The following is a 17,986-nucleotide window of genomic DNA, read 5'->3' as shown; positions in this document are numbered from 1 at the left end:
TTTTTTTTTTGAATTATTGACATCGGACGATCCTTTTCCTTAAAAACTGGAATTACCATTTTTGGCACTTTTTGCCCCGTACTTTGATACGTTAGACCTGCCTTGGCCCAAAAACTAATCAGCACGTGTCCTTATCAATAGGAATCGAATGTTTTTTGAACCATTCAAATCGGTTGATCTGTGCTCCCAAAAACATGGACGAAAAATTGTATCCATACATACGCACACACACATACACATTCATTTTTCTAAAGTTATGCCAGAATGTTCCGGAAACTTTTGAAGCGTAAAAATATATGAACATTTTTATTTTCACTTACTCAATGGGAAGTTACTAATGATGATAAAACCCTTATTTCCAAGTTAATTTTAAACTTTTTATCAACGTTTCAGTGGAATTTGAAAAATAGGTAAATAAATAGGAAAGGCAGTATCAATATGCTTGTATACTACGCGTGTTTCAATTACATCTTATGACTTCTAAAGTCAAAACATCATTTCAAAACTGAATTTACCTATCCATTCTACAATTTTACCGTAATATCATTGAAAGAAAGTTTGCAAACATCTGTTTGAGCCCGTTGCCGTTTAGTCACGCGCCAATGGTAACGCGTCGCCCTTTGTGTCCGTCCTTCGATTCAATTACTTTCGTGTATTTTATGTTACCGCTTTCAAAACGTTTTGACAATGAACCGTCATAGAAATAACTTACAAAAAAAACAATATAACAATATCATAAGGGCGCTTGTAAAATTCAAGATGGTGAGATCCAGAGATGCTAACTGATGAGAGGCGGTTCTCCGGTCAGGGTAACCTGGATCACGAGATACCGAGGAAGATGGAGGAAACCGAAGGATTTATAATGGAACTAGTAGTGGTTTTAGGGGCAAATTTCTTTTAGCAACACTCAATAAACAATCTAATATTCCCATCATCCCACAATATTATGTTACACATAAACTCATGTATGTCATAGCTACACATGAAACAAATTTGCAATTTTTACATTTTTCTTTTATTGTTATTATTTTTTTATTGCCACGACATTGTTTCAACATCAAGAACAACAGCAAAAGTAATTTAATAACATTTATTTAAAAAAATCGCAAATATGAACTAGCCATTCTGTGTCTAGGATTGAGGTAGATTTTTTGCATGTTAAGATAAAAAAGAATATCATGTTTGCAAAGAAAAAAGATGTATAAAGATAATTAATAATATATATAAATAGATATTATCTAATAAATTAAAATCACAATCTATTTAGGGGCCGTCCATTAATCACGTGGGTGTTTAAGGGAGAGTGGCGAGTGTGCCAAAAAATCACAAAATATAACATAAGGAAAGGAGGTATTGTAAGATATCACGTGTATTTACTTTTTTCCTGAATTTTTTTAAAAAAAAATACAAACATTTTCATAAAAAATTAGGAGTGTTACTATTTTTATTAGTAACTAAAAATACACTTCATGCTTGGTGGGGGAGGAGGGTAATTTTGAATATCGCCACGTATCACCAAGGGTGAGGGAGGGCCCAAAAATCCTTAAAAAATCGATCACGTGATTAATCGATTTATTAATCCCTATTGAATTATTGAAAGTATAAAACGTTGATTGATCTTTACAATATGAAAATCGTGAAAAAATCCTATATCAATAACCATCTGGTTAACAACCCTCAAACATCCCACATCCCGATAGTTTCAATAAGTGAAAACATTATTGCCATTTCCGATTAAACAATAAGCAATTGGAAATAGTAGAATCGGTTCATCGAACTTTCAGAATGGGAAAAGTGTTTGTCTTGCAAATATTTTCTCACTGAGAAATCGATTATTTCCATACGATCTTGTGTGTTCTATGTTACACGGTAAACAATATATCAAAAATGCAGTTTTTCACCACCACATTTTTTTAACCATGATTATGGCAAATGATTAGTTGTTATCATAAATGTTTGTATTCCTAATTTTATAAAAATTCAAATGAATTCAGGCAGATCTTATTATTGCTGTTGATGCGTAGTGTTTCAACAAAATAACCTTTTTCAGCAGCACTTTTGTTTAACTAATTTCGGTTTATAATGAATATATTCAAATTCTCAATTCAGCCCAGTAAAATATTATCAAACTTTTTCTATGTTTGATTTAATTGTTATTTACTGTTTTATAACCATTTAACTTATCGCATACACTTTATAAGGTGAGTTTATTAGACATTTACTAAGGTTACTGAAATCGTCTCCGATGATAAGGACCCCTGAAGAGGCAAACGCTTCTACCATTTCCAGATAACAATTTAACTTGCTCACATTAAAAATCTGTTGTGACATTTTTACTTCGCCGACAAATATCCGAAGTCGGCAGAAAATCAAAGGTGTATTTAGTAGGTGGTTCTCCTTCAGATCGGGAAAAGGTGCAAGATACCCGTAAGAGATTTATGTACCTATATCTATGTACACTAGACCACAGGATATTGTTGACTGGGCACCGACAATGAGGCCAAAAGACCCCTGGGCGAAGTCAATGGCGAAATGAATAGCCAATTTTTCAGACAATGTTAGGATAGTTGATTTTATGCTGTTTGTCGGATGCGAACAGTGTTGGCTTTTATTTGGAGTAAATTGAAAAAAAAAATAAGATCAAATGGCGATGTTTGGAGATAAAGTACGTGTAAGGGCGATGTGGGTCCTCAGAAAAATTTATGAATCACTGGATGTTACATTGAGAATTTTTTCTTACTTTTTAGGAGTAAAATATATCGACAAAAAACACAGATTATATATTTATGTTTTGATTTTATTTCTTGGCGTTTTTATGGTATATTTTTATATCATTCAGGTGTAAAATATTGGTATTATTATTATCAAATGATAGTTTAACATGATATTAAAGACAAAATATCAATTTTAGGTGCCTCCCCTTGGGCACAAGCATGTATGTATGTATGGGATGTATTATATATATACATACATATACATATATATTATATATATATATATATATATATTAAACCAATACTGAAAGAATTAAATCCTCGTCCCTTGACTAATTGTAAATATTTTGGTTTATTTTTGGTTCGAGTAAAGCGCGCGTTGCTCGTCATAATGTTTTGACACTCTCTCAAACGTTTCGCCTCTTAAGAATAATCCCATTATCAGTGTCTAGTTAAATTCCTTGAGAGATTAAAAAATACCATAAGAAATAATATATCAGTCTCATCGTTGGTCGAATTTGAAATTTTGATAAATGTAGTAATAAAAATAATTAAATTTATTGAGGTAAATTGGTTTATTAATTAAATTTATTTAGACTGCAGTATACCTGAGAAAAATGATCAATATCAGCTTGAAAAAACAATAAATTTATTAAATTCTTGTGTGCGTACGTATTGCGCGTGGTCTATTTTTCAAAACTTCAATTAATTTTTATAATTAAACAACTTCTCATAGGCCTATAATATTTTATGATATTCGGGTTCACTATCAACTCTATCACCATCGAAAATTTATCCAAATCCCAGAGGTGTAAACCAAGGGTTCTTCTTGTGAGTCTCATTCGACATCAAAATTGCCGGAATGATATTTCTAATTAGTTATAACTAATTTGTATAATTAGTTAGATTTTATCACACACAAGCTTATATGAATCTAAGGCTTAAATTATATGAATTTAAGACTATTCCTATTGAGACTTAAGTTACTACGAAATGTTGTCCGGAAAAGAAGTGGCCTTCTTACCTCGGAATATTTCCGCGCGGATTAAATGAATAGCTATTAGCATTCTGTTAGCATGCACACCACGCAAGAAATCGAATTGTATCTATTCGTGGTTATTCTTATTTAAATTTTTATTACTCTATGTTCGGTGCTTGTTCCTAAAGAGTTGCACCTCGGTGTGAGACGTTCGGTGCTTTGGTCCGGTGTGTTTGCTCCGTTTATTTTCGGAACACTTTGCGTATTTGCACCCCTTTTGGAACAGGTACGTCGGCCTATCGAGTTTTCACAGGTTCCAGACTCACCAGATGTGCCTACGAGACCAATCGTGTTTACATAGAATTCTTTTTGATTTCTGTATCAGGTTTACGTCGCCCAGAGGTCCGGTGAAAGATTTAACACTTTTTCTTGGCATTCGAATCTGCCGACGGCGATAGTAGATTTTTAACATTGAGCTTGATTTTAGTTGGAAAAGATTGATTAATTCACAAAAAAATCCGCTCTTTATCGTTAAGCATGATGAAGAACGAATCTCATCGTCATCCAAGTAATTAAGTCAAATTTTGGCCAATGAGTCAAGTGGCGGATTTTTTTTTGATAAGAGCAAATGCTTTGACTAAACAAACTAAAATATTAACAATATTTAAGTACTTTTGACAAAACTTTCACTATTCCAACTTTACAATCCGTGCCCTGAATGTAGAGTAATTAGGCTTTACCTTTTTTCCACTGATGTGATGGCGTTTTTTTGCCATTTTATTTTTATGAAATATTCAAAGATATCTATATTCCATCTATGTGATGGAAGAGTTAATATTCCGGTTATTCAAGTTAATTGAAATAAATATTCGACAAATTTACAACTGATGATTAATTTAAAATACTATTTAAGTTCAGATCATGCGCAATTATTATGAAGCAAGTGGATCTTTTAGGGCTCAGGACGTTTCTTTAATTATTTTTATCTATCAATCATTTACCTTAGAAACAAATATTATTGTACAGTAAATCATTTCCATTTACTTAGAAAAATTTATATTTGAATCTTCAAAGTTTTCAAGTAAAGAAGACATAAGAAATACATTTATACGATCCAAAAATAATTTATTGCCAATTATGAAGATACAACCTAAAATTTTTCTCTCTTATTTGTCCTTTTCCCGAGATGTAATCATCCTTATTTCTCATGCAATAAAAACGATAAAAAGTTGATCGTGCATAAAACCCAATCATATTCATTATATACATATCAATATGTTTTTTTATTCTGTGATCCAGTAAGTCACAGTCGATGATTAATGTTCCGATTCAGATATCTGCGAGGGTTGTCTTATTTAACACATTCATTCATCCATTCGGTGACAAAGTGAATCAATCACGACACATAATCTCGACTCGTACCAAATATAGAGCCGATCACTATCGTCAATGTAATTCTGTCAATGACAAATCGCGCCCCTTAACTCTTCTTCGTTCGCCCTTTTATCGTCGAATTGATCGGTCGAACGCCGTCGAACGCCGTCCAACTCCAGGTTGGACGGACAATGGAGATACTTCTGTTCGGGACAATACAGGAGGAAAATTGAAACTGTTTCATTGAAACAGCAAAGGTTGGTCAGATCTAACGGTTTGTCGAGAAATATGTTCATTGTTTCCTTATCATAATTATCTGCAGTATATTGTTTGGAAACTGGCCATCAAGGACTATCCAATTCGATGGAGAAAGACTTCTTTCAGAAACAGATATACATGAGAAAAATTGGATTTTTTAATTCAAGATGTCATGTTGCAAAGATTGGTCAAGATCTAACTTTTGGTAAAGAAATTTAATTGTTAATTGTGTCCTTATATCATCATAATGTCTGCATTAGAATGTTTGGGAAGTGGTCACCATGAGTTGCTTTTTGCTTGAACCAGTTTTATGATGGCTATACAGCATCAAGGACTATCCAATTCCGATAGAGAAATACCTTCTTTCAAAACAGATACACATAGGAAAAATTGGATTCCTTTAATTTTATCCGTCATGCAGCACAAGATTGGTCAGATCTAATATTTGGTCAAGAAATTGATATGTTCATTGTTTCCTTATCCACCATAATTGTCTACAGTAGATTGTTTTGGAAACTGGTCACCATGACTTGTTTTTTGCTAGAACCAATTTTACGATTGCTATCCAATGTTCAGAACAGATGGAAAAATTGGAATTATTTAATTCAATCTGTCATGCAGCAAAAATTGGTCAAGATTTAACGTTCGTTCAAGAAATTTAATATGCTTATTGTTTCTTCATGCTATCATAATTGTCTGCCATAGAATGTTTCGGAAACTGGTTACCATGAGTAGTTTTTTGGTTGAACCAATTTTGTGATTGCTTTTCCACATCAAGAACTATCTAATTCCGACGAAGAAAAACTTCTTTCAGAACAGATATACATGAGAAAAATTTTAATTCAATGTGTCATGCAGCAGGAATTGGTCAAGATCTAACATTTGGTAAAGAAATTTAAAATGCTCATTGTTGACAACTGGTCACCAAGAGTTGTTTTTCTGTTTAAACCAACTTTATGAGCACCAAGGCTTATCCAAATACAATGGAGAAAGACTTCATTCAGAACGTAGGAAAAATAGGATTTTTTAATTCTATCTGTCATGCAGCAAAGATTGGTCGTGATCTAACTTTTGGTCAAGAAATTCAATATGTTCATTGTATCCTTATATCTTATGCAAAATTTTTTTTATCAATATGCAGCACCAAGGCTTATCCAATTACGATGGAGAAAGACTTCATTCAGAGCAGATGGTAAATATTAGAGTTGTTAAATTCATCTGCCATGCATTGGTCAAGATCTACCTTTGCAGACTTCAATTTACGATTTAAATGCCATAATAGGGTTGTGACACAATTAGATTTTTTGGCTTTTACACCATTACAACTGCAAACTGCCACTACAAGTTGTTTTTGGTTTAAGAGAATCTCTTAAATGTTGTCCAGCAAAGTCTAAACATTGCTTGGACGGATTTTAAGACTGCAATTCAGTACCAAGACTTAAGGGAATAAAGTTTAATTAATAAAATCAGTTTAATGTCTAGCTGAAATAGCTAAAAATTGTGAAAATCTAACTTTCTGCTCTTTTTATATACACTATATTTGAGATATACGTGTATAGTAATTCAGTCACTTATAGACCTAATTTTTTTAATTATAGAGAAATTCATACAATTAGAACTACAATTTTCTACACTTTGTGGAAACAAATTATTACTGTAAGTTGATCTTTGTTATGAGGATATATCATCTTCTGGAACGTACATCTCATAGCAAAAATGTGGAAAATTAAATTGTTTGAAGTAATATATTTAAAAATGCTGTTGCTATTGTCAAAATAAATTTATGAACTCTTGGTTTTTCATAGATCTAGTGAAATTTACTTTTGTTTTAGAGCTTAAATATTTTCATGCAATGTATTATTTTTTGTTAGAGTTTTATTTTAGAAGACCACGTGTGAATGTTTGTAGAACAAATTTCGTTCACTGAACAAATAATATTTACATATTTAATTAAATATTGTAGATAACATGGAAGTGAAATTATTTTTTAGAGTTACAGTTTTATAAATTATATTGTACTTATATATTATACTAATCATGTACAAAAACATATAGAGGATCATGAAACTACTTTAATATGAAGTACTACTTGGATCGCAGTTGGGGAGCAAAAGTAGTCAGCTAATAATGGATACTTTTAAGAATTTAATTTATCAATTATTCTACATAATCTAGCAGTGTATTATTCATAAAAATTTACATCATTTTTTATGAGACATTAAATTCATTGTATCATTACGTATTCAGCCGGTGTCTGTGTGAGCCTGTCATGATGGTGATAATACACAGTGTAAACAAGTGCATCTTTCTAGCTGACAAAAAGATGAATGGAATAATGTTATTTACAAATACAACACCTCGTGTATCTTGTACAAGAACAAATATTATAAAAACAATGTATTAAATGAAAAAATAGTTGCTACAGACACTCTATACGTAGGAGCTATACACAGTTAAGGTATTGAATCGATTTAACTAAACAAGAATAACAAGATTTATTAAAATTTACATTGGGTAATAATCTTCTCACACTGATTGTAAATTGGAATAGATTAAAAATTTGGAGTCGATAAAAAAATCAAAAATAATTCTAAACCCCTTCAATTTATATTGGGAAGTGGTCAAGATTTGACCAGGAATGAAGGCAATCATTGAATTGACTTTTTGGCTACACAAATACATTTCTGAGACAGATTATAATGAAGTATAATAATTATTATTGTTACTGAATAATAATCAATATTATTGATGAATTAAATTCCTCATTAAGTATATTTTCAGTTCAAGCAATTATAGTTATAACATAATAATAGTATGGTTTTATTGATTTCAATCTTAGAGATAGAGTCTCTAAAGTACTGTATCTTCTAGAATTAAAAATGTTTATAAAATTAATATTTGCACCATATAAAACTATCAAATAATACATCAATTTTTATCAATATAAATATTAATTCTAATAAAAATATTATCCTAAGTTCTAAGTTCTTCCAAAGCTCTTTTGCTTTAATGTGTGGCCGATAAAACAGTCAACTAAAATAATGATACTTTATTATATTGATAATTCATCAATAAATTCTCACATGATATTGATAAATTGTTTATTTATCTGTTTATACCTTTCTCAGACAATAAATCAATTGAGAATTAAAGGTAATGTGGCTACAATAAAAGTTTTAGTAGTTCCTCTTATATATTATATAAAGGCAGTCGAAGCAATTGAATGCGAGATAAATAAACTCTACAATAAAACTATAAAATTTGAAGTTATGAAATTATACAAGAGATTGTAGGATGTAGAGTTAATAAATTGTATTGTTATAATAATAAAAAAATACAATTTGATATAATATAGAAGAGAAAGTGTTGCGCCCTTAAGCTTAAATTATTACCTCCTTATGCTTTGTTATTTGAAATATTGTTTTATTTTACAAATTCAAGGGTCATGTGTTTTAAAATATTTGGATTTTATAAATTTATTCTTTTACCAATGTTTTAAAAAATTACAATAAAAATATGAATAATTGTTACTTACTCTTCTAATGCTTTTCAATGTCGACCGATTTTAAAATATTTAAAATCATAGTGAAAACTTAACGTTTTAATTCTTGAAAACGTGGTGCAATTTTGTTAATATTTTTGACTGTGGTCCTAGAAATGTTATTCACGGTTACGGTTCTAAAGTTTGAATAAATATTAAAATTTAAATAAAAATTAACCACAATAACCGAAAAACAGTCATATTTACAACAAAGCTCTGGGTTGGACTTAAAAGATCGAATAATTGTTACTTATGAATATCAACATTTTTTTAAAAATAAATCTAGGAATTTATTATTTAGCCAGAAAGAGTAACTTATGTTTTGTCTCTAGGATGGTTGATATTTTTCCACTTTGCATTACTTCTTTATTTTTTTATTTTTCCCCCTGTTTGTTTTAATCGTAAGTAGCCGAAGAATTAAATCCCAACACTATTTTATCTGGCGTCTTAAGACTTATTAAGATAGTGTTTAAAATCACTCAAGCTCATAATCAATCAGTTGTTCATAAACACTTTTAAGAGACGAGAAAATCAGTTAGGTGAACAGAAAACATTCACCGGAAGGATCACGACGAGAGTAGGTGTACGATTGTGCATTCTTAATTAAATTAAGAAGAGAAATGATTATGATTATGATTATTAGACTTACTTGGCAGACCTACCTGATTTTGAAGAGAAGAGAAAATGATGTATGAATGGTGTATGATTCATGAAGCTAATCGTTTTTGATTATATGCCGTCAATCATATGTGGTTTTTCATACCGTTGCGAGAAAATTCATATTTATATTTGTACGTGCATACACAGGGTGTCCCAGAACTCAACATCAAGCTGAAACGGGAGAAGGAGAAACAAAAAGCAATCTAATTTTTACTCTTTTTACGCTTTTCAATGTGGACTGATTTTAAAATATTTAAATTTATAGTTCAACAAAAAGTTTGCAATTTTGTCATTATTTTTGACTGTGGTCCTAGAAATTTTATTCACGGTTACGGTTCTAAAGTTCAAATAAATAAAATTGATAAAAATTAACCATGATAACCAAAAAATGGTCATATTTACAACAAAGCTCTTGGTTGCACTTAAAAGCTCATAATTTTCGAACTACATAAGAACTTTTTCTTCTATTTTTTCTCAAGATAGTTATAATTACTATCACCTATAATCACTGAGCATAAGTTGTAGGTATAATTTATTATGAATTTTGATAGTTTTATATAATCATATGAAATAATATAATATTACATAAATTATTATCCTTAATTCCCGCAAAAACAAATTTTCTTTACAAATTCAAATGTATTTCATCACGTCTTGTTTCTTGCGTAATTGAACCGCAAGTATTACTTTCAATTGAACCGCAAGTATTACTTTCAATTTCAATAAACAATATTATATATATATATATATATATATATATATGTATATATAATAAATAATATTTATACACAACGATTCTCAATCGTTAAATTATTGTAACACGTCAATTAGATGGCGCAGTTCAAAATTGGCTTGTATTACATTTTGAGATATAAAAAATCTGTATTAAATAATGTTATCACATAAATTGATAGATGAGTTCACATGTTTATTAAAAAGCCAGCTTTTTGGAAATTATGGAGAACAACATAGAAGAAACCACTCCTAAATGTCATCCGGAGCAGGAGCAACTCTTACTATATAAAAACCAACACCCAGACCAGGAGATAAAAGTAATTAATAAACCTTTGCCAACCAGGAAACTCAAGAAAAAAATGGTCAAAAAACTTATTAGAATGATTTGAAATTGGCATTACTAACACAGGTAAGTATCTACAAGATCCATCCTACAGGTACATCTCCTGAATGGAGAATACCACTGAATGACATAACTACTGATCACATGGATTCATGGAAATTGTAATATTTTTAAATGTCTGTTTAAATAAATAAATAAAAATCATAATAAATAAATTAATAAACATTTGCCAACCAGGAAACTCAAGAAAAATTGGTGAAAAGGCTTATTAAAATGATTTTATTATTGTCTTTCCTAGCAATGGTCTATATGAGCACCTCCTTAATGGAGGAGATCTAGGACTTTTGATCACATGGAATTATGGAAATTTTGAAATTTTAAAATGTCTGTCTAAATAAATGAATAAAAATACTTGGATTAGTCTACGTTCAGCATACTTTTGCATTATACTCAGACCTTATACATAATGGACTGCTAGTCCTCATATATTTCCCCTGTAAAAAGAGTCAAACCATGAAAGGCAATAGTGACAAGGTGAACGAGCATTACTGAGAACTGTCGAATACTCGCGATTCGTAATATTAATGACATATATGATATGGTATTATATCATGCACCATTGGATAGAATTTTCCCTCACTGGATAGAATTTTTCCAGTACAATAATGCAGAAAAACAGTGCATTACCCCGCAGAAATATGATTGCACACATGTTCTTATTATTGTTAAAGTACGAATAAGAATATAATATTCTCGTTCTCGTTCGGCTGCAAGAACAAGAAGTAACCGAGTAACATCGAGTGAAGTTAAGTTAAGGCAAAGGCAAAGGCAAAGGCAAAGACGATGGTAAAGTCGAAGGCGCAGAGTGATATGCTAATGCGAGCGCGAGTGCGGCAGAGACGGAACGTCTTTACGTCTTCAGCCGTGGGAAAAACACCGTCATTGGACACGCTACGTACATGAATGAAAACATATACACGCCAACATCTCAAATTTATTCATTAATTCGACAGTCTCTGCCGATGAGGAAATATTTATTCGAAAGTATATCGAAGAGGTGCCGATTGGGTAATGGGAGCTATTGATTTTTCGAGTGCTTTTGTTCTAATAGATCAACCACGTTAATTCATGTCGCCAATTTTCAATTATCAAGTCACGTTCGATTATTCCTTTGATCTGTTTGAGATTGCAATTTCGTCTATCCCTTTTACACTTTTGCTTTAATCTAACAATTGAATGTTGTTAAATTATATTAATAGTTATTCCTATTCTGCTGATCAGTATTTCTGACAAAATACCAGATCAAGGTCATATATGGTATAAAAATGAGTCCTAATATTTTTATTTAGCATTGATTAAATAAATTAGCAAATTAGCAATTATTTTGTAAAATCCCTTAAAAATTAAAACTAAGACATTGTATCTGTTTTTTCGATGGCTGTCCTTTTTTATCCAGCCCCCTGTAGAATAGGAGAGATGATAAATTTTCGAAAAATAGTAAAGAAACTCCTTTTGAAATTGAAAAATAAGACATTGAACCTGTTTTTCCGATGGTTGTTTCTTTTTACCCAGGACAACTTTTAGAAAAATAGTAAAGAAACACATTTCTATAATTAGGATTAACTGAAAATGTTCAATGGTTGTTTGTTTGATACGTGTTATATGTTGTAATGTAGTTTCTTTGGTTTAAAGAATATAAAGTCAATTTGGACCTTTGTACCCCGCTTCACTCTTTAATAGATTCATTCTGCAAAACATAAGATTGCTCTAAATTCTTATTCATTAGAATATATATCACACACTTGGGACATTAGGGATTTTAGAAAATAATATGAAAAATTATTCATTTAGTTTTATAATGATCAATAAATACAGTAAATCGTATAAAAAATTATAATATTGCAAGTGGAAAAATAAGATTTGGATAATTGGTACAAAATTGTAAAGCAAAATGCCTTTTAAACTGTTTAAATATTTTAAATATCAAAAAATCTTTAAAATATTTAAACATTTTACATTTTTAGCAAGTTTTAAAATAAATTAAATTATTGAATCTTTGAATATTTCTGATAAATCTTCCAAATCTTTTCTAAAATATAGAATTAACAATTTGTGATTTTAATAATTTAGGAAATATTTCAGCAGTTAAAACGATTTATGTTTCAAAATATTATATCCAACACAAATCGTGTTCAAAAATATTTGAGAGACTTGGAATTATCTGAATTTAAGATCTACATGTATATATAATCTATATAACTATATAATATTTTTAATATTTCTGCTAATTAATCTCAAGTAAAAAAGTTGCTGTATAACTTCTGATCTATCGAGATCTTACCATTTTTATACAAATTCGTAATTTAATAACGAATCTGTAAAAAAATGGCTCTAATGGTTAATAAGTGAAAAATACCCATATTTTAAGTAAAATTTAAAATAGTTAATAAAAAAAGAAGTTTCAAGTATTAATAATATAAATAAATAAAAAATAATGTAGAAAATATAATATTATAATATAAAAAATAAAGTAGCCATCCTTATGATCCATTACAAATTTAGTAAATAGATAATAGATTTCTGAGTTCATCCAGATAAATTTTTACTAGATTCAGTAATGATCTATTCAAATGATGTAAATCCATCGTTTCCTTAAAAATTCGTCCCTGCCCCGATCGAACACGGCTGTCCATTACACACTAATGCTTTTGTGTCCCCGTGTTAAACATTTATAAAGTGAAATATTTTTTATTCACGTTTGATGATCTACACAAAACAGTAATTTAATTCGTGTCCGCGCCGCTGCATGTGGCGTTTACAAAAAAAAATTAAATAAAAAAATAAAAAACAAAAATAAAAATGAAAAAAAAAATACGATAAAGAAACGTCAAGCAGAAGAACTAACGATACACCAACGGTGTCTCTACAAACTGCATATAAAACAGCTTGACCTGAGATTCTTTCAAAATATTTATACACGGAATAAAAGATAAGTTGGAAACTTTGTTTTGGTTTGATGGGTTTCTGTTAATAGCCGTGGAAGAGAAATTTTTCGTGATTTTGTAATTATTTAAATTAAACGAGATATTTCAGTTTTAAAAATAGACTTGGATAATTGACTATTGAATACGTCTAATATTATTTGGAACCAATACAAATGAACTTGTATTGAAATAAAATTTGAAAACACTAGAGAGTAGTAGAAATTTATTGAATCATTATTTGGAGTTAGTTAATGGAGTTATTTAATAAAACAAGCATCTTAGCATACCTTAGAAAAAATAAATGTATGTATGTGTGTGTGTGCGTGTTTGTGCATGTATGTGCGGATACAATTTTTCGTCAACGATTTTGAGAACACGGATTAACCGTCTTGAAAAGTAAAAAAACATTCAGATTTTATTGGTAAGGAGACGTGCTGATTAGTTTTTGGCAGGTCCAATCGTTTCCAAGATATGGGGCAGAAATTTTTTTAGAGAGGCAGGTCTACCGGTATCGAAGATCCAATGAAACACGTAAAAAAAATTCGAAAATTCAAATTAAAAATGTTAAATTCTTCCAATTTAATCTAATTTTTGCTACGGGAAGTTCCAGTAATTTACCTTAAGGCACGATGCCAAGCACCACTAGTTGACTACATCTTTTATTCACAGATTTGTAAATTTTTTGAATAATTAAGTTTTTTCGAATAATCTCTAGAAATATTTCTATATAGATATATCATTCCAGTATTTACTGGCATTTATATTAAAAATTATTTGCTAATTTGGTTTTTAACGTTACAGAACTTATATTTATTTTAATGATTTGATAAAATTTATAAAAGTAGAAATGAAATTTCTAAAACTACTTTTAATATTGTGATTTGAAGATATTCTTAAATTATGCAGAAAAGGATAAGAAAATTTTTATACTCAATTCTAAATAATAATAAACATAATCTCATAAATAATAATAATTTTCCCTATATGTATGTGTTCAGTTGAGGAGACAACAAAAACAAAAACATAAAACACATTGTCATATGAAAAATGCTCAAATTATACAAGTTTAACGCCACACGATACAGATTGTATTGTTTATATAAAGTATTACATAATTGGCATATTTCTTAAAAAAAATGAAAAATAATAACCATATAATTCGCATTATTATTTAGTGAGTATAAATATCTATTTTTTGCATTATCCAGAATCTTGAAAATGAAGAAGATCTCTATATTAAAGCTTTATTATTTTTGTGTCCTAATTTTTCTTAAATATTATTGTAAATATAAGTTCTTAGAACTTGTATAAAATCTATTCATAAATAGGTAACATAGCAACTTTATGGTAATTTTGCATTAGCTAATACATATGTTTACTGTTCCATTTTCGTCTCGTCTATATACTAGCACAAACAATGGATAGCAAAAATTGGGGCTCTCATATTGAACCAAAATAGCCTTCAGAGGTAATAAATCTTCTGTTTTGTCCATTATCTCATGTCGAGTTTCTCTCTGTTCGAGCAAATGAATTTAAATCGGTTCTTAATTCGAAACCTGTCGAGACTGGCGTTCATCCAAACCGCGCGAGTCCGAGATAAAAATCTTTCCTATTCTGGACAGATGTGGTCAAATTTTTCATTAGGTAAAAATAATTTGTTTACTTAATAGAAAGTTTGATAGATAATAATATTAAAAAATTATTAAAGCTAGAAGCAGTACTCATAATTCAAAAATGGATATTCATCAAAATGAGGTACTAACAAGGGGAACCTTAGTTTACTCTTCTGGGATTTGATGAAACTTCTCATGGTGATAGGGTTTAGTCAAACCGAGAGTTTAAAATATTACAGGCCTATTGAGAAGTGCTTTAATTAATACGACCAGTCTCTATGCCAGTCACAAAAAGACTCAAAAAATATTGGCCAATGGACCTGTCTTAGCTTCATTGGAAAATCGTTTACTGACTGATATTGTAGTGAATTGTATTTCAAATAATATTGACCTATGGGCCTTCATTGGAAAATCATTTACTGACTGCAATTGTAGCGAATTGTAGTACTTGTAGTGAATTGTAGACATCATTTTCAAAATATTCATTTTACTATCAGAATTTTCTCATCAAATGTTTAAAAACTAAGTTTGTGCTAAATAAGTTTCTTTTCTAATTACTCGCATCTTCCAATGCATCAAACTAATAGCTCATTGTTCTGCAATAGTGAATATTTCCTGTCCATGACAATTCTTGTCACATTTAATGAATATTTATACCCTGTATCGATTGATCGGATATGAGATAAAAATTGTCGTCTGATCCAAAAATGCATTTATAGATATCTATAAAATAAAATTGGTATTTGAAATTCATTTAATTATAAGCAAATCGTCTCATTGTTTGGAGATGATAGGGAATTCCCACATTGGTAAAAACGACTACAAACACGCAAAAATTAGAATTTTTGAATTTTGTGGACCACATGGTGTACACAAAAATCAATGTATTATACAAGTTTTTGTATAAGTCTATATATTCTTTAAGGTGTGATAACGAATGTGGCAGTCGAAATAAATCATAACATATTAGTCCATTAGGTAACTCAGATATTTTGCAAACCATAATCTAATTTATTCTAATACACAATATTTTGACTTGTTTATGATTACCATGTTTGATTTCTATTTATTAACACTGTAATATACAGAGACTTTGCACAAATAGAGATTAATGGCGAAATAAATTTAAATACAAAATATTTGAAAGTGTGGACGATATTTTAGTCACTAATTTAGAATATATTTCTGGACATAATTTTAATATATTGATATTTATAATTCAGGATCTGAGGCAAGAGGTATTTGGTTTGGAATCAAGTAGAAGTCTGAAGGTATTTTAGTGAAAATTTGAGGCATTTTGATATTAATTGTATGCTGCAATTAGGTATGTCAAATATTATAATTTATTATATAATTATATATATATATATATATATAAATGTTTGCTCTAATATTTAATCTAATCAAACTCTACAATGTATGTAAAAATTCTAATCAGTTGTTCTGGCACTTTTCCTTTATGAATTTATTCGGTACTTAAATCCTTTCTACATTTTGTTGACCATTTTATTTATTTTAATTATTAATTGTTACAAAAAATTATTATATTACATATGAATGATTTATACCCAGTATTAAAATTTCACTAATTCGATTTCCCATGAACGGCGACGTCCGTTAAAATCAATTACATCAAAGAATTTGCAAACGACAAAATGCCGAACAATTTCAGAAGATTTAGACTTTGAACAGAAATAATAAACGGGATGTTTTGGAAAGTGTTCGCACAGATGTTTTGAATATTGTAATTGAAATAATTGAGCAACCGCATAAGAGTTAAATGGGCTTTATGAACAAATTCTTTGGCATTCAGAGAACGTGGACAAGCAATCCTTAGTTTACGGTTTGATCCTAACTTTGGCCTGCTTGGTATCAAGTAGAATCGTATCAGATTTTCATTAAAGCTCTAGTTCTTAAATTTATTTTCAATTGAAATCATATTTAAATACTTTCATTGATTGAGAACGAGCTGTCCTAGACCAGCAATAGAACCTGGGACTTTTTGGTTGCAAGATCAAAGCCTTTACACAGGTCACAGACAAACTTGTACATTAAATGTATTAAATGGACTATCGTCCTTGGTTTTTTCATGAGATGAAGAGTGTGGAAAATGTGCATGTTGAAATGGGTGAAAAACCATGGACTATACTCTTTGGTTTTTTCACGAGATTGAAGTGAGTAAAAAAATGTGCGCTCCACGTAGTTTGAATAGTAAAATATTAAAATTATAGTGTATAAATTATCTTTATACCTAACAAAATATTATAGATTACTTCAAATTCACATATAATTCAATTGTGCGTGAATTGAAGTATCTATGAGAGTTTGTTTACCATTCATCTGATGTCAACTGCCCAGGATCAATCCAAAGCCTATGTAAGAATCAATATTGCATGTGCATGTTTTTCATTGTGGTTTTATATTATTGTGTAAGTAAAATGTGTTTTTTGAGCCAGAAATTGGTGTTTTTATGTATTTTTGGCTTGATTTGCACGGTTGATTTACAAAAAAGCATGTCGCCGTTTACAGCATGCACTACATCTGGTCAACATCAACAAACAGGTAAGACAGTTCGCTTGCCTTTAATTAAATCTAATTAAAATTACTTATATAAATAATAATCATAGTATTTATACATGTATCTGACATTGCTGAAAGTAACATATTTTAATCCATATAAATAATAATCATAGTATTTATACATTTATCGGCACTGTTGAAAGTAGAATATTTTAATCCATGCCTGGCATGAGGTAGGTACTAACTCGTCGCGATAGAAAGCGAT

Source organism: Ctenocephalides felis, unplaced genomic scaffold, assembly GCF_003426905.1.
Source record: "Ctenocephalides felis isolate EL2017-DRISC unplaced genomic scaffold, ASM342690v1 CF-g0.4_SCAFFOLD_01492, whole genome shotgun sequence".
NCBI classification, from domain to species: domain Eukaryota; kingdom Metazoa; phylum Arthropoda; class Insecta; order Siphonaptera; family Pulicidae; genus Ctenocephalides; species Ctenocephalides felis.
This window is presented reverse-complemented; position numbering follows the sequence as displayed.